The sequence below is a fragment of the Crinia signifera genome, chromosome 2, assembly GCF_055691185.1.
Source record: "Crinia signifera chromosome 2, ASM5569118v1, whole genome shotgun sequence".
Classification (NCBI taxonomy): domain Eukaryota; kingdom Metazoa; phylum Chordata; class Amphibia; order Anura; family Myobatrachidae; genus Crinia; species Crinia signifera.
The window spans coordinates 258,011,631-258,030,341 of record NC_139218.1 but is presented as its reverse complement, the minus strand read 5'-3'; the positions used below and the strand labels follow the sequence as shown (position 1 = coordinate 258,030,341).

At 42.4% G+C, this 18,711-nt stretch overlaps 1 long non-coding RNA gene across 1 annotated transcript; it reads right to left on the bottom strand.

The window, feature by feature from the left end:
* Positions 1-15,857: 15,857 nt before the first annotated feature.
* LOC146059029 (uncharacterized) lies at positions 15,858-17,895 on the bottom strand. The gene is made up of 3 exons (XR_014470110.1): positions 17,789-17,895; positions 17,436-17,514; positions 15,858-15,918 (listed from the first exon to the last, which is right to left on the bottom strand). It is a non-coding gene; the product is annotated as an uncharacterized LOC146059029 (long non-coding RNA).
* Between the last annotated feature and the right edge of the window lie 816 nt (positions 17,896-18,711).

The following is an 18,711-nucleotide window of genomic DNA, read 5'->3' as shown; positions in this document are numbered from 1 at the left end:
AATAGATTTCTCCAAACTCAGACACAGAACGACACCTCAGACAATAAGATGTTGATTGCAGTCATATGTTAATTGCAGTCTGCCTTTTTGTTTCGCTGGTAATTGTACATAATTCAAATGCACCTATCAGCTTCATGAAGGGTTTCCTTTGTCTCTGCCAGCATAAATTCAGCTACAGATACTAAAATTGTCAAACTATCCAGTTTGTTTTTCTGCATCTAAACCGTGTAGAATTGCTACGGATCGTCTCTTCATCTCTTGCCTGTATACAAGCACGAGATTGTACCTGTACACCTGGACTATTCATTCTGCTGAATCCAAAGTCAAGTTGTTGCTGCGTTCGTGTTTCTACCAAGCTTTACCATCATACTGCCTTCCTTCCGCAAGAACATTACAGTACTGTATCTTCTCGCTGGAGCAGTAAGTACACTATACAGTAGTACAGTCATTTGTACATTTGACTGATTGCTGCATTACAGTATACAGTAAGCAGCACTACAAAACGGTCCCTGCGCGGAAGCGCTCGGTTCCCACCCTTCCCTGAATGAAGCTGTTTCCCTTCTTTCCCTACTGTTCAAATGCACCCGGTGCAGAATACTGTATACAATCGCCTGCTGTGTATACTGTATTCAGATACTGTACTGCAGGCTGCCGCTATGGGTATTGTCCGTAAATACTAGAGTCTGTCTGTTTCGCAGACTTACTGTATACAGTATCGAGTAGTGATATCGTGATTTTTGATGGCTTACACGTTCAGTGCAGTGCAGTAGAGATAGCGCCATTGAGAATATTGTACAATGTGTCAAAATTGCCTGGTGTGTATGGGCCGCAGATCCCCGACTAGCGATGACAGTACTCTATTAGGTTGGGCTACTGTAGGCTGCTAAATACTAGTTCTCTCCGTAATACCATTGGTGTAATACCGTAAATAACGTATTTTTTCCTCAAACGAGGGGACCGCTGTTTTTCTCATGTTTACGGACTGTTTCGCAGGCTCAGTCAGCAATAGGAGCACATGTGATATCGTGATTTTCAGCCATGTTGGGAATCGACATGGCTGCACAGTGCAGTAGAGATACTGTAGCGCCATTGAGAATATTGTACAATGTGTTAAAATTGCCTGGTGTGTATGGGCCGCAGATCCCCGACTAGCGATGACAATACTCTATTAGGGTGGGCTACTGTAGGCTGCTAAATACTAGTTCTCTCCGTAATACCATCGGTGTAATACCGTATACTGTATAACGTATTTTTTCCTCAAACGAGGGAACCGGTGTTTTTCTCGTGTTTACGGACTGTTTCTCAGTCAGCAATAGGAGCACATGTGATATCGTGATTTTCAGCCATGTTGGGAATCGACATGGCTGCACAGTGCAGTAGAGATACTGTAGCGCCATTGAGAATATTGTACAATGTGTTAAAATTGCCTGGTGTGTATGGGCCGCAGATCCCCGACTAGCGATGACAATACTCTATTAGGGTGGGCTACTGTAGGCTGCTAAATACTAGTTCTCTCCGTAATACCATCGGTGTAATACCGTATACTGTATAACGTATTTTTTCCTCAAACGAGGGAACCGGTGTTTTTCTCGTGTTTACGGACTGTTTCTCAGTCAGCAATAGGAGCACATGTGATATCGTGATTTTCAGCCATGTTGGGAATCGACATGGCTGCACAGTGCAGTAGAAATAGCGCCATTTGGAATATTGTACAATGTGTTAAAATTGCCTGGTGTGTATGGGACGCAGATCCCCGGCTAAATTTGCGAGGGCAGGATCAACTTTCCCTCCCCCTTACTGCACTTCTGCTTCAGGTACTGTACCATACAGTAAGTACCATAATGAACAGTGCATGATTCTCTTGAGGATCATACACACTAGACGTTTTTCATCTGAAAATTGCCTGGTGTGTATGGTCCAGAGTTCCCCGACTAGCGATGAGAATACTTTATTAGGCTACTGCAGGCTGCGCTATGGGTATTGTCCGTATAATGTGTAATAAATCCTGGATTGGGGTATTGTCCATAATATTGTTGTAATACCGTAAATAACGGATCATTTCGCATTTCCCCCCCCCCCCATACTGTACTTGTAATTGAAGTAGTCACAGCAATAGGATCACGTGGTATCGTGATTTTCCGCCATTTTAGGGATCAACATGGATGCCACATACAGTACACAGTGCAGTGTAGTAGAGATAGCGCCATTTAGAATATTGTACGTGTTAAAATTGCCTGGTGTGTATAGGCCGCAGATCCCCGACTAGCGATGACAATACTCTATTAGGGTGGGCTACTGCAGGCTGCTACTATGGGTATTCTCGTATAATCTGTGCTACTGTAAAAACCGTTCTCTGTAGCGCAGTATGTATGGGTATTAACTATCGTGTACTGTACATGGAGGCCTGCCATTGTGAATTTTTGTTTGTGGAAAAGTCCGAAAGAATTTGATAAGCACCAACTACTGTAACTACAGTACCTGTATTGGTTTAAAAAAAAAAAAAGAACGTTTAAAAAATAAAAATATAATGTAACCAACTGAGGATCGAACTACTGATACTGAGATAGTGAAGCCGTGCCTCTACCCGCTAGGCCACTATTGCCTGTGATTTTACTGCTGGCAGATGGTTAGCATGGCTTCTGCACCAATCAAATACAGTTCATGACCATCCAGTACGTCACTGCGGCTGCGAATAAAAGAAAATAACTCTGTCCGTAAAGTAAGGACAAAATCCGTAGTGTAAAGTACTATATGATACTGTAGGTCCTCCAATAATTTAAGTAGTCATCTAGCAATAGCAAAGGTTAGCATGGCTTCTGTACCAATTACATAAATGACTGTACGTAGCTGCTTCTGCGAATAAATACTGTACAAACTGTCCGTAAACTAAGGACAAGATCCGTAGTGAAAAGTGTCTGGTTAGCAAAGGTTAGCGAATTTTATCCCAAAACACGGTCCTCAAGGCAAGGAGTTTTACCTGAAAAACTAAATCTATTTTGCGAAAAAAAACCGTTCTCTGTAGCGCAGTATGTACAGTATGGGTATTAACTATCGTGTACATGGAGGCCTGCCATTGTGAATTTTTGTTTGTGGAAAAGTCCGAAAGAATTTGATAAGCACCAACTACTGTAACTACAGTACCTGTATTGGTAAAAAAAAAAAAAAAAGAACGTTTAAAAAATAAAAATATATTGTAACCAACTGAGGATCGAACGACTGATACTGACATGGTGAAGCCGTGCCACTACCCGTTAGGCCACTGTTGCCTCTGAATATAGTGATAGCAGATGGTTAGCATGGCTTCTGCACCAATCAAATACAGTTCATGACCATCCAGTACGTCACTGCGGCTGCGAATAAAATAAAATAACTCTGTCCATAAAGTAAGGACAAAATCCGTAGTGTAAAGTACAGTATGATACTGTAGGTCCTCCAATAATGTTTTAAGTAGTCATCTAGCAATAGCAAAGGTTAGCATGGCTTCTGTACCAATTACATAAATGACCGTACGTAGCTGCTTCTGCGAATAAATACAAAATACTCTGTCCGTAAAGTAAGGACAAAATCCCTAGTGAAAAGTGGCTGGTTAGCAAAAATCCGTAGCGTAAAGTCTTAACGTGGAGCATTAGTCACCCAGTGGTTAAACTATGTATTGCATGGCGTGGTACATAACGCAGGACATAACGCGATCTGCAACTCGCGAGTCAGAGCCCTCAAAAGCGCGTTGTAAACCACAATGTACCTGGCCATAACTGTAGGTACTTATTCTGCTGCAAATTCACAGCCTTGCAAGGCCACCAAACCCCACCCGGCAAATGCCTGGCCACCTAGCTCCCCTCACTGCGTGGGTTCGCCTGCACTGGCTGCGAATGGTTGTTTAACATAAACATCCATTCGTCTGCTGCAGGGAACTCATACATCTTTCGATGGTCACCGACCATCGAAAGATGTGGAAGGTGCACACATATAAAGGTGACTTTCAAGTCACTTACATATGCGCGCACGCTTGGATGGAAATGGGCGGGAAGCTGACATCCGGTGATGTCAGCCGCCCGCCTACACACCCACGTCACGGCCACATTACCATGAAATGCTGGGCGTTCGCATATGGTAATGGGGCTGCCCGGCGCCCCCGCTCACCATATAGGATGCGTGCACCCTGAGTCTGCACATGCGCATAAGTCCGCCTGCGCATGCGCAGATGCACAACATTGGTCCTCAGTGTGAATGCTCAGAGAACTGAAAGAACCAGAATAACCATAGCCCACAGTACACATCATAGTTAGCAGGTATAAAAAAGCATAACCCGCAGTACACAGATCATAGGTAAAAAGAGCTAGAGAGCTTAGCCCACAGTACACAGATCATATATACATACCTCCCAACTTTGTAACCTGTGCAGGCGCACTCCTGGTAAGGGGGTGTGGCCTATGCAAGAGGGTTGGGATAATTTGGTCTATTGCATTATGGTAGAAAGTCATTAGGTCGAAGCCATTAGGTCGACATGCTAAAAGGTCGACATGATGCTAGGTCGACATGGGAAAAGGTCGACATGATTCTAGGTCGAAAGGTCATTAGTTCGACAGGTCATTAGTTCGACAAGGTCATTAGTTCGACATTGTCTATGTCGACATTCACAAGGTCGACCTGGGGTTTTTCACTTTTTTTACCTGAATGTCAACACAGTCGACATGGACACAGTTTAAAGTGCACTGCATCCCCTCGCATCGCTCGCTGCGCTCGCTATGCGTCGGGCACGGTGCCTCGCTACGCTCGGCACACTATTTTATTCTCCCACCACGCCCTAGTGGATGGTAGGGCATGAAATACCGCCTGTCGGCACATGTTGGCTCAAAAAACAGTGAAAAACTCCATGTCGACCTTGTGAATGTCGACATAGACAATGTCGAACTAATGACCTTGTCGAACTAATGACCTGTCGAACTAATGACCTTTCGAACTAGAATCATGTCGACCTTTTCCCATGTCGACCTAGAGTCATGTCGACCTTTTAGCATGTCGACCTAATGGATTCGACCTAATGACTTTCTACCATAATGCAGTAGACCAAATGACCGCATCCCATGCAAGAGGGGGCGTGGTTTTGCGGGGATGATAATCCTGCGAGCCAAGCCTCCCGTTCACATCTTCTTGGGGCATGAACAGTATGTTGTGAGCTGCTGGCTATGCCCCCAGACCCTCAAACTCACTTAATTGATACTGTGCACATGCACACAGCATCTATTCCTTGCTGCTCTTGTAAGGGTGACGGGGGAATCCCAAAAGCCGCCACAAACCACCCCCCCCCCCCACGCGGGACACTGCCGGCACTGGGCAGGATGCGAGACTGTCCCAAAAATCAGGACAAAGAATAGGCTCTGATTCAGACCCAAACGTAGAAGTGCTGTAGAGCAGATGTGCAAGCCCTGAAACTGTGATCACAGGAGATTGCCGTTTCAATGCTGGCGGGAGACAGCTGCTGTCAGTTTTGTGGGATGGGTCTGCACAATGCAGGCATGTCTTGACCACTCAGGGGGAGGGCTGTGGTGGCTGTGTCCCCAAACATGTCCCGTGTCTGTGCCTTTATGCTAGTTAATTATACAGTAGGACCCACATTGGGGTAAACATGGGTTTGGAGTGCGGTCTCCCTGGATTAGTGTGGCTGGGTGGCTCTGAGGTGGCACACTGCTACATTTTATTTTACGTTTCTCTCTTATCTCACTATTACTATTACTTTAATATTTTAATTTCTTTCATCACTTTTGTATCACTTTTTTTTAGTTCTGGCTTCTTAACAGATAGTGTGCTGCTCTGGGCTTTTTGGCTTGGTACTTACCCATGTATTTGAAATATTTTTAACCAAGAATCTCTGAATCCTGCTACCATGTGGTTTTTAAATCCGGTTACTGATATCATTCAGTGTGCATTATTACCCCAACCTTTCAGGAACCTGGGTGATATCACTAAACTGATCACATGTCTGTCAGGAAGACTCCCTGATATACTGTAGTAACAAATCTATACATACTGGCAATCAGGGAGGAGAGTTGGCAAGTATGGTATATTGGCCCGATTCAGACCTGATTGGTGCTGTGTAAATTAGCAGCATCCAGCAAACAGAGGCTGCCCCGCTATAGTAAAATCCCGCCTTGCTGTTCGGTGTGGGAATAGATGAGTATGGCTAGGGATGACTTCGCAGCTGAGCAAATATGGCAAAATCCATCCATTAGACGCTCACCATAGAATGTTTTTTCCACAGGTCACCAGTCATCACAAGCTCAGTAGCCAGGGACTTGAGGACGTAATGAATACAGGTGGCTTATCCAGCCTGGAGCTGACGTCACACAACCTCCCCTAAACGCTTGGGCATGCCTGCATTTTCCTAGGTACACCCAGCTTTTTACTGTCATGCCAGCTTTTTTCTTAGCACTCCCAGTAAATGTCAGGTTACCACTCCCAGACACCGGCTTCTTGTCAATCACCGCTCTAGAGACGGAAAAAAGTAGCAGGACTTCTTCATTAGCAGGCATCACACAGGTGCATTGCGCCTATACGCATAATCGATAATCTTCCAATGTGCAAATTCATACAACAGCTATCAGGTCTGAATCGGGTCCATTGTCACAAATACAGTATATCACAGAAATTGACAAAGACCATTTGTTCATCAAAACCGGCGCAGAAATCCTGGCATTAATTGGGATGCTGGTGCTTGAATCCTGACTGCCGGGATGCTGAATGTAAGTATGCCAGGGTGGGATAGGGTTAGGCTTGGGAAAGGAGGGGGGGGGTATTATGTTTAAAAACTAGTGGGGGGACTTAGTGTTAAGTATGGGGGAGGTTAGGTGGATAGGGTAAGGCTCCAGAGACGAAAAGGTTAAAGTCAGGCACTTAAAAGGCATGGTTATGATTAGGCTGCAGGCAGTGGCGTAACTATAAACTTTGCTCCCCCCTGGCAAAAAGTTTGTGATGTGATGACGTCACATGCATAACGGAGAAGCTGAAGCAGGATAGAGGAGGAGAGACCAGCAGACACTGCTGCTTCCCTTGGCTCCGACGCATCCCAGGCCACACCAGCATGCCCATCCGCCCGCCCATCCGCCCGCCCATCCTGTACACAGTAGCCAATAGCCGGCTCTGTGTACAGTCAATTGAAACAGTGGGGAGATTTGTTGTCTCTGTCATGGCCACACCCGCGCTCCGGCAGACTCACCTCCGGTGCTCAGCCAGTAGGCAGCGGCAGGCAGCACCATGTCAGTTAATTGAGCATGTACCGGCGCCCACACAGACCCTGCTGCTGCTTGCTCCCCCAAGATCAGTCACTATGCAATGTGATAAAAATCTGAAGTTCATAAATAATAACTGCTTGAGACCAAATGAGTGACAGCACTTTCACACTCATGGTAAGAGCATTTTAGTAAATTTGCAACAAAATTAAGATTTTTACATTATGAATTTGGGTGAAAAATATTTGTCACATCTGCATTAAAAATACAGAATTGTGATAAATATGCTCCAACAACTTTTAATGTACAGCTTTTTTGCATCCATGTTTCTGTCAAAAGGAACTATTTTATTCACTTGAAAATTTTTGTTACTCTGCATTGAGACTGCATTACATAATCCAGCGGGGACGCTGGAGAATGGGTCACATGACTACCAGGGCCTGGAGGATGCTGCTGGAGTTGATGCAGCCACCGCTATTGCTGTCACCAGGAACAGATGTCACCACTGGGCCACAAGGGACAACATTTTGACATGTCAACATTTCATCGCTGTCTACATGATGAATGTGGACATTATGTCTGTCATAATATAATACCCAACCCGTATGCTACACAATTGACTTTTTATAGGGAACATTGGTAATGGTTAATGCTTTAAAAACACATTGAAACAGATGCCAAATTACTTCTCTTACCAAAGAAAATATCGAACTCCCTGGAAAATGCCATCATGTTTGCCAAGCTCGCCTCCTTCCAACTCAACTCCCAGGTACAGCTCCTCCCTCCCAGGCAGGTGACCCTTGTACTGGACTGTGCCTTTGCTTATTTTACCACCTGGACGTGAGAATTTTACAAAATTGCCAAGCTTTAAATCAGCAATACTGTTAGGAGCGAATGGCCGATGTGGTAGTACTGTTAAATGTGGTCTATAAAAAACAAAATAGAATACAGAAATGTTAAAATTTTAACTTAACATTAAATAAAACTACAAGCAAATAAAGTTTTAAAATGAACTTTTAGGGGTTAATGTACTAAATCTTCTAATAATGAAAAGAGGAAATGTTGCCCATAGTAATCAATTCTGTTTATCATTCCTCTTTACATCCTAGAACAGTGGTTCCCAACCCTGGTCCTCAAGGACTCCCAACAGTGCACATTTTGCAGGTCTCCACACAGAATCACCTGTGATCTTTTCAAATGTGCCTGAATAATGAGTGCACCTGCCGGGTAACCTGGAAAACGTGTACTGTTGAAGATACTTGAGGACCAGGGTTGGGAACCACTGTCCTAGAAAATGATAGACAGAATCTGATTGGTTGCTATGGGCAACACCAGCTCTTCATTTTTAAAGCTTCAGTAAATTTACCTATTTGGATACACACTATAAGATTATCTTTACAATCTGATTGATTGGAATCAAAATCTGGTAATTTCTGGGAGCACATGCCAATTGACCGTTTCCTACCAAATATGAAAAACAGAATTGTTTCTGTATGTTATGTGATTTGTTATTAATAAAGTCGTCTATTTTTTATTATTCTTGACAAATTTGTGATGTGATTTTGTATTACAAGGCGTCATGTTGCATTCTCTAAATGACTATACTATGTGGAAAATATAGCAAGCCTGGGTTATACCTATTTTCAAGATTATCGTCTAAAACACAGGTTCTCAAACTCTGTCCTAAGGACCCCACACAGTGCATGTTTTGCAGGTCTCCTCACAGAAGCACAAGTGATATGATTAGCTCCACCTGTGGATCTTTTAAAATGTGTCAATGAGTAATGAATGCACCTGTGCACCTGCCGGGTGACCTGGAAAACGTGAACTGTGTGGGGTCCTGAAGGCTGAGTTTGAGAACCCCTGGTCAAAAAATTAGATTATTTCCACTTCTCAATATGTAAATAATAAGGCAGCACCAGATTGTACAATAATGTCAAGGCATCCTGCATCACTGATATATTAGGTCTCTAAACAATGACAAAGCAACATTTAAATCAATATCCCTTCTAGTTTTCTCCCCTAAATCTATTTTCTTAAGTAGTATGCAGCCCTCCCCCATTGGATCTCGAAAAAACAAAAGGCTTACTGCATCTAGATTTGTGACTATTCACACTATTATCACTCTGGCTGTGTCCCCATGAAAGATCCACCAAATACTTCCTTCCTTCCTTCCATGAGACCTCAACCCTTTACTCCTAGTCCCTGCCTTCTCTTCTCCACCCATTCTGTCTGTTAGTGACTGCCTCCTATCCCTTTACAAAACGACCATTCACCCTGTCCCTTTATCTTCTGTAGCCAGTCTCTATATGCACTCAGTGCAATGCTCCCTGCATTAAATTGCAGTAACTGCCTTGCTCTCAGCATTATATGGTGATCAGTGGAACTCTCTGTGTCATATATCAGTCACTGTATTACTATCTGAATTAAATTGCAGGCATTTTGATGCTCCCTGCATTATATAGTAGTTACTGCAGTGCTCAGCAGCAATGGGCTAGGGTTAAGCACTATGGGGAAGGTTAGGGGTTAGCCATACTAACTGGTCCACTGGATCTGCCAGATGTCACCGACTGACCATCAGACTTAGAAGATACCAATGTGCTACGTAATTCCCTGGTAGACCCGAGGGATGTTTTGTCAACATGTCAATGGTGTCATTGTGAGCATGTTGGCATTATGAACATTCTTACATGGACATTATGAGTGTAAAAAAAATATACCATATTGTCCTACAGTATGTACTAAATGAAAGCCCTTGCACCATGAGTGAATGAATTAATGAATTAATGCACCTATGTGCTTGGACTGAATGACTGTACCAATATTATATGACTGAATAAATGGCAATATTTAAGGAATTATCTTACTCCCTTACTTATTCCCTTACAGATACTACAGGAGAAAACAAATCATTGGGGCAGATGTATATAAGCCTTAACAAGAGATAAATGCAAGGATGATAAAGAGAGATAAACGTCCAGCCAATCACCTGCTAACTGCCGTATTACAGGCTGTGTTTGAAAAAAGTCAGTAAGGAGCTGATTGGCTGGACATTTCTCTCTCTTTTCCCCCTTGCATTTATCTCTTGTTAATACATCTGCCGCATTATTAGGTAACACAATAACTGAATGCTTTGCTATAATTACTTCTACTCCAACTATTATTTATTTATAAAATAATTCTATATTGTCATATGTAAAAGCTGCTCTAAAGCTTTATATGTAATCAGGTTATGTTACTTCCCATATTATTTACCTTTTACCAGCGGCTGTCTTGCTGGAAGCAGTAGAGTGTAAGGAAGTCTTAGAGCTATGTAAAGTGTTCGGAAGGACGTTGTCTCTGATAGAATTTAAGTAATCATCATCACTCAATGGATGTATTTCTTCCCATGCACCACCTGCAATAATCTCTGAAACATTATTCAGTGGTCACTAAGAACACACCGGACATTTTTATTTTGGTAACATGTAAATCAACAAAGGGCGTTTTTTATACTGTAGTTTAGAAATTGTCTTTTTTTTTTCAAAATTGTTTTTATTGCAAAGAATGAAATACAACAATAAAGAATATCATTGAACAGCATTGTATATTGCAAACATTTTAAATGTTTTCTTTTCCTTTAGTATCGATTACATCTCTGAGTTTGAGAATTATACAATAAAGATTTTGTAGAAGTATGAACTTCATGCAATAATAATTGTACAATTTTGAACATACAAGGGATACATTTATAAGTTATACATTGAAATGACCAGCCCCTGTAAATGTTAGTTCTGTATAAACAACCTTCAATAAATGAGAGTAATGATTGAAACCATAGTGTGTCTGTTTGCTTTTTTGTGAAGATAAAAGATTCATGTAATCTTCTTTCAATGGGCGAGATGTAGTAAAGGCCCATACACTATGTGATTTTCGGCTGATTTCATCCGATTTCGGCCCTTTGGGCCGATAAATCAGGTGAAATTGGCCCAAAATCGCATGTGTTTGACATCTGATCTGATGCGTGGTCCCGCGCGCATCGGATCGGATCACGGCGTCGGACCTGCAGAACATAAGATATATCGGAATCTGAGCCATCATGGCATCTTTATATACAGCCCCCCTGTCTTACTAGTAGCGCTCCCGCCCCCCGCATTGACGGCTCCCGGCGGAGGTAGTGCAGGCGGGGACCGCAGGCGTCGCAGAGCAGAGACCGTCGGCGCGGCGGGAGAATAGGAAGAAATCCTATTCAAAGCACCGGGCGGCCGCTGATTGGCTGAGCTCTTAGCCAATCAGCGGCTGCCCAGTCTTTTGAATAAGATTTCTTTTATTCTCCCGCTGCGCCGACAGTCTCTGCTCTGCGACGCCTTCGGTCCCCGTCTGCACTACCTCCGCAGGGAGCCGGGAGCCGTCAATGCGCGGGGGGGGGGGGGCGCTGCTAGTAAGACAGGGGGGCGCTGCGGGGGACACAGAGTTGGCAGTAACAGAGCCGGGCAGGAAAAGCTGTCAGCACTGAAAAAAAAAGCCCATACAATGAATGGGCAGCCTGTGATTACCTGAGCGCTCTCTCAGCCAGTCAGCAATTGGCTGAGAGAGCGCTCAGCCAATCACAGGCTGCCCATTCATTGTATGGGCTTTTTTTTCCAGCACTGACAGCTCCCGTCTCCCCCTGCCCGGCTCTGTCATTGTCCCCGGCACGCTGCCTTAGCAGCGCCCCCCACCAGCAGCCCTGTTCTGCAGCCCCCCCCTGCTCCCCGGGTTTACATGTGATAAATCAAGATGATTTATCACATGTAAAAAATGGCACATCAAGTGCCAAACTTATCAAGCTCCCCCGGGGAGCTGCCGGGGAAGCTCAGGGGGAAGTCGGGGGCGACTTGTCCTCAGGACAAGTCGCCCTAGTGTATGGGGGCCTATAGTCTTGAAAAGTGATAACATGGGGAGTGATAAACAACCAACCAATCAGCTTCTATCTGTCATTTTTCAAACCCAGCCTGTGACTTGCCAGGTAGGAGCTGATTGGCTGGTGGTTTATCACTCTCCATTTTATTACTTTCCAAGCTTTGTACATCTGGCCTAATGTGTACACCATATTATTCTTAATAACATGAAAAAGGGTGTTGGAGACTCAGAGGAATTGGAATTGGCCAGTATTATAAGGTTCTCTCAGTATTTGATAAAAGTAAGTTCTGGCTCTTCTAGAGTAATCTACAAAATTAAAAGAGCTTTATCAAGTTGGTTCTCCCAATCAGCGTCACTTGAAAATGTTATCACCTTATTGGTATAATGTTGGGCCTGGAGAAACTCTAAACTCTAAACATCTAAACTCAATAACACTGTGGATATGGCAGCATTGTTTGACGAGGAGGCTATATACTGCTATAGCTGAACGAATCCCCAAAACTGAATGTCGATCTGTTGTAAAACCTTGTGGAAAAAAAAATTTGATGTGGAGTTTGGCACCATTTTCTTCAATCTGATAGATAGTATTTTAGTTAGAATCTTATAATCTTGATTCAATAGTGCAATTGGCCGATATTAATTCAGCATAGAAATATCTTTGTCTGGTTAAGGTAGTAAAAGTGTTATGGCTTCATTGAAAGATGAGTAAGGCAGTTTAGTAATTTTCAATAATCCAAGGACTATTTGGAAACCAGAGATGCTTTATTGACCATTATTAGGTTAAATAGACAGTCAATATTTTGACCAGTATCCTCCAAAATGCATTAGATCAACCTGATAAATAGGTCAATGTGATAATGGGCCAGATGCACTAAGCTTTAAAAGTGATAAAATGGAGAGTGACAAACAGTCAGCCAATGAGCTCCTGCCTGACATTTCTCAAACATAGCGAACCAATGAGTTTTTTCACAAGATGACAATTCTCATGTAGAATTTTTTCTCATATTGACCTTTTTGCAATGACTGCCTTGTGGATATCAACCCTTTGATGTCAACCTAGACACTGTTTAGTCTATGAGCCACACCCCATTAGCACTGGGATTGCCACTGGCATTAAACATTTTGGCTAAAGGCACTAGTTTAGAGGCCTTTTTCCATTCCCAGTCTGTTTCAAAGCTTTGAATGAACAATACCAAGGGGGCTGCATAGAACAGTATAAACATTTTTGAAAGATGTCAAGGCACTGTACCTGTAGAAAATTTTCCCCAAATTGCAAACCTTTAGACAAAGTCAGAATTCGCTTGATTTCTGTTAAAAAAAGTGGGGGTCCCCCATGTTTTGGAAACAGCACCAGGCTCCAACAGCCAGCGGTGTCATGCCATGGCCGGGGGATACTTTTTATGCATGGTCCCGAGGCTGAACCATGATCAGGGTGATCATGGACTGGTTGGGGTACCTGAGGAGGGTTCCAGGGCTGAAGTCTGGGGCTTTCCAAGCCAGCCCTGGGCTGATTCTTGTAGTGTAAAAAAAAATATTTAAAAATAAATTGGTTTTCACAGTCAGAGAAGGCCTTCCCCGCATGCTAGAAATTGGTGAACCACAGGTACCAGCATGCGGGGCATTAATGGGCACACTGGTTCTTATGGTTCTACTGTGAAAACAATGTAAAAAAAAAAGACACAAACATAGAAAAGTAAAACTTTAATACACACACTAACATACAGCACACACATACTCACCATACCACGATCCCATGATGGAGCAGCTCCTCTCCCGTATGAAGTCCCCCCGATGCCAGTCAGTGGGATTCCCAGTGACCTCCATCACGGTTCTCCGCTCAGCCCTGATTGGGCGTTTCCATGGAGACGCCTACAGCCAATCAGGAGTCAGCTCAGAACCAAGACCAATATTTATTCAATTTCTTGTCAGATAAGCATACTTCCCAACTGTCTTGATTTTTGCGGGACAGTCCTGTGTTTTTGGGACTGTGCTACACCCCACCCAGAACCGGCAGTGTACCCCAGTAGGGTGTGTGGGGGGGCAGTTTAGAGTCCCCCCTGCCACTCAGCAAAGAATAGACGCATGCGCACAGCATCTATTCACGGAGACAGATAGACAGGATGCATGGGCAGCATCTTTCAGAGCACTGGCTATGCTCCCAACAGTGACAGGTGGGGGCTTGACTTCATGGACATTGCAGCGAAGCTTTACCCCACTTTCCCAAGGCCACACCCCTTTTCAGGAGCATGGGGCTTTGGCCCATACAAAGTTCAGAGGTATTAATAACAGTTTATTAAAAAAAAAAAAAAAGTAAAACAACATGCTCATTCTTCCAAGACCAGCAAAGGCTATGCCACCTAAAGACCCGATCACGATTTACCAATCCAATAGGGTCACATATTGGCCAACCTTTACATATATTTTAGCAACATTTCTTCATAAACAGTGAACTTGCTTTTTCTTATTATTTTTATTGCTATTATTCGTGCACATGTATAGTATCTTACTTTAAATGGTTTAATTAACAATTCAGAAATAATTTGCAATCTTACCACTGGTGTCTGTATGGGAACTTTTGTGATAGCCATCTCCAGAAGCCATGATCAGAACCTCTGTATTTTCACTATTCAATGAATACGGAGAACTGTTACGTTTAAAATGTTCTTCATTTATGCCTAAAAAAACAATCACAATATGTTTTCTCTATGAGAAGAATCTGAGAAAGCTGGTACTGCCTCTAGTAGTATAAGATGGATATATGTGATGCAATTAAGATGCCAGTGGTCAAAATACTGACCCAGGAATCCTGACTAGCGGCCCCAACTACAGCACCAGAATCACAAGATTTAGGCATTAGTTTAGTGTAAATGCCTTTTTTCGTTCACTTAAATATGAATTTAGATGTGTTTAATTTATTTTAATGAGCTTTTTTTTTTGAGAAAGGTGTCACATACAACTCGCCTATCTGAAGCAGGTCTTTTATTTACCAGTTTATTTCACTAATTCTGTGCAAGCTTGCATTCAAACTACCCTGCTGGTAGCTGCAGAGGCTCATGATTTTGGGGAAGCCTTGGAAGAATAGTTGGTTCTCCTGCAGGATTGTGTGATAATCGTCAGCAATCGCTGAGTCTGTGGTAAGGGGAAAGGGCTAAATTACTGGATTGCCTTGGATCGGATTAGCTCTGCCGACCAATCAAATTGCTGGTATTACCCTTTGTTGGGGGCAGGACCCAATGACAAGACTGATTGTCGCTGTCCCCTGAAGTGGCCTGCAGTGTCCTATTTTCCCAGAGAGGTGACTTGAAAAGTTGGTTACAATTAAAATTGTGCAAGCTGTATGTTAAAATGGGAATATATCCAGATGCGAAATTGCCTCCTGCGAGTAGTGGAAATGCGAGTTATATAATGTATTGTCTACATTGGGGATCCATACACAGCATTTATGGGCCTTAGGTCATATGGTAGAAAATATGTAGTGCTCCCGCTACATGTAAACTACACATCTCAGCATGCCCTGCTAAAGTTTTAGCACGCCCTAACAGCAAAACTGTACTAGGTCCACAGCAGCCAGAGCACAACAAGTAGCTCACCACTGCCTTACCTGTTTAACTATATATGAAATAAAGAATAACAATATTTACAGTGGGCAGTAGCCCTGAAACCGTAGCCTCATGTTTAATCATCGCTATATATAAAGCAAAATGACTCTTAGTACTTACTGTCCCAGGGTTCCTTCATGTTCACTGAACCCATGACTGCTTTGCATTTTGAAAGTGTTCCATCAACATTAATAGCATCATTTCTGTAAAGACTAACAGATGAGATGCGAGAGTCATAGCAGCACTTTGGGGTTTATTCTAGTTCATTCTTTCTGACAAAATCCTTCTTAGATGGACAAAACCATGTGCACTGCAGGGGGGCAGATGTAACATGTGCAGAGAGAATTAGATTTGGGTGAGTTATTTTGTTTCTGTGCAGGGAAAATACTGACTGCATGATTTTACACTTCAATATAGATCTCACTTTGAAGAAAAACCCCACCCAAATCTAATTCTCTCTGCACAAGTTACATCTGCCCCACCCGCAGTGCACATGGTTTTGTCCATCTAAGAAGGATTTTGTCAGAAAGAATGGACTAGAATAACCCCCTTTGTTATCACGGCACAGAACAAATGCAATGTGGTCACTGCAAGGTACATTTACATTTTAGATTTTTTCTTGAGCTGTTGAATGTTAAAAGAATATTGACACTATGAGAAGCTCTAAACAGCAGTTTGGAAACGATTAAAGTATAAGAATTGTTCATGGAATGAGTGGTCTTATAGTACTATCTTAAAATATAATACTGTACACACTTGATCAATTCTCATCCAATACTACCTCAGTCCAACCAGTTAGTTAGTCAGACATTGTTATAATACAGAGGTTCTCAAACTGTGGGTCCTGACCCTCTCAGTATGGGGTCGTGACTGTTGCTGACCATCAGGCTGATGACTTTTCTAATCTTAGTGAGTGATTTTATTTCAGACTCCTCCCATCATTTTGTGCCTTCACAATGCTGCCATGTATGTGCTGCCTGCTAGCTACACATGTGATGTGATGACCTTCTGCAATAACTTGCTGGGGTCCTGTAATTATTTTTGTTGTCTGATGGGGTCCCAGAGAAAAATAGTTTGAGGACCCCTGGTATAGTATGTGTGTTTACACAATCTCTACTTTCATCTAATTCTGGTTGTCTGGTCTTGTCAATAGATTTTTAAAACCTAAGGAGTAGAGGGATAGTAAAACCCAAGCACAAGTCAATCTAAAGTGTTAGGAGCTGAAAAAGGTGCCTCAAAGTTTATCAATAATTTTTAATCCACTGTCATATTCAACGCTGCCACCATAGATGGAGAATCAATACAATAAGAAAAAAGACAAAAAAGGTCTGTCTCTTTGTTGGCCCACCGTGCACCAAAAAAGAGACAGATCTTTTTTTATTTTTTCAAAATAATTTTAAACCTGCTGAAAGCTCAAAAGACCCAATCTCCAATCACTAGACCAACTTAGAAGTGTGTAAACTTCTATAGCTGATTTGTCCAAATTCATGCATGTGAGTGGCAGCTGGTCAGCCAAAGATTAGAAGAGTTAATGTATGATGAAACAATCATTTCAGCAGATTGTTTCAGCAGATACAGATGAAAGATCTGCATTTAAACTGGACAGGTGTGTCCGCATAGATTTGGTATCATAGATTTGAATCTGGGACCATCCCTCCAGTAGAATTTCTCAAACAGTACTCAAGCAGATTGACATACGACATACATCAAAAATATTGATGTACTGTACCTGTTGCCTTCTGTGTGCCAGCTGTCTTTTTGGAGTTTCTCAACAAAGGGAGCATCGAAGAGGCTAGCAGCCCAATCATCTACAGAGATGAAGCATTTACATAAACAGCAATATTTCCAAGAATTATATGTAATATTGGATATAACATTTTGCTTCACTTTGATTTCATGCTGTGGAGCAATGTATGATTCAGTTATGAAGGACAATTGCTGTAATTAATCTGCCTGTAGTTATCCTTTACCAAATGTAAATATCCATTTTTAATATTGTGATGTGCCTTTCTTAATTGTTAGCTTCAAGGAAATGTATTTATTCAACTGATATGTTTGCTACACATTGTGATGGCTACTTACTCTCATTGCCCACCCCATCTGCTTTTTCTGCAAGCAGATGTTGATGCTGCATTTTAAGATCCCAAAAGTCTTCTTTAAGGTGGTGGTTCTCTTCACTTAATTGGTGACTTTGTGTCCTCAACCGTCTACACTCACTTCTCAAGTTGGCAATTTCCTTAAGAAGGTCTTCTTGGTAAATCTCAGGTGGCGTCAGTCTAGATGATATCTGACTCATCTTTAATTTGAAAAAAATAAACAAGTTTGAAACAGAATTCATATGAATGAGAAAAACAATCAGGAATCAGACATGCATTCAGACAGTCAACATCTGTCAGGTGTTGAATACCCCTGCATGGTAATAATAAGAGGTATTCTCTAATATATATATATAAAATACAAATATATATCATGTATAATATGACTTTATCTATGTGATCCATGTATTCAGGAAAATACGTCCATTTTTTTTCATTTCATGGAGATATATGACAAACAACAGGGCTGTCATCGGGAGCCTGGGACTACCAAAATAGGCAAGGCCTCCTTCACCTTCAACTCCTGGCATGCCTGGTGGAATTCTCACCAGTTACCCCCTGCATATTCCTATACAACAATGGTAATAATAGCAAACCACTGAGTCATGAAATGCTGACATTTATGTATTTTTATTAAGTTTATAATCTGCAGTCATGGATGTGTGGTCATGCCCATTTTTCAGCATGCCCGCCGAAGGCATGTGTACAGAGTATGCATAATGAAGAGTTTGCATTTACACCACTGGTATATTGATTGCCAGAATACCAGAGAGGATTGCCTTATGTTGGTTACTCCTTTGTTAGGAAATGTTTGCTCTACAAAAATGTGTAGTATTATAATGCCAAGGTCCCAGTCTATTATTTTCTAGAGGGTGCTAAATAAGAAGTAGATTCTGATTGGTTGCCCAT